Here is a 682-nt window from a genome sequence, read left to right on the forward strand (position 1 = left end):
TACCTGTGTCGAACAGTTGTTTTGTCATTTTTATTCCATGCAATTTCAAAAGTTAATAAATCTTCTTTCAATCATCGCACTCCTCTTTCGTCGAAATATCGGGATGATCCATTTATTTACTGTTGCAACTTTGGAGTAAACTTACATTGCTGCTAACTTGCATTTTTTTATCATGTTATATAACTGGAACAATCCATCTACTTACTACCACCTATTCATGTGCATTCGGATCATGTATAATAATTCTGTGCGTATCTGTATTTATAATGTTCGTCAATTCTAACATGAACTTATATTCACACAAATCTAAAAAATATACTATTTAAAACATACAATATACTGGAAGTATTCAGTGCTGCTGTTTAACGAAATTCTACATTTTGCAATATGGCTGATTCTTCATTTCTGATATTATTTATCGAATGTAACTTTATTTAAAAATCGGTTATTGCAGTTAATCTCAAAAAGTTGACTTTTAGAAGGCGTTGAAAAGCTTTACTGAACGTGGATGAAAGTGATAGTTTGGAAAATGTCCTTCTACATCTGACTTAAATGTACATTTGTTTTCTATAGGTAAGTAAATGAATTAACAATCAATTAGAATAAGGGGGAAAATAAATGGGTATTATTTAGTGATTTGTTTGCTTTTTGAAATATACGGTATTTTCTAACCGTAGATCAT

Source organism: Trichinella spiralis, assembly GCF_000181795.1.
Source record: "Trichinella spiralis strain ISS 195 chromosome Unknown Scfld2, whole genome shotgun sequence".
NCBI classification, from domain to species: domain Eukaryota; kingdom Metazoa; phylum Nematoda; class Enoplea; order Trichinellida; family Trichinellidae; genus Trichinella; species Trichinella spiralis.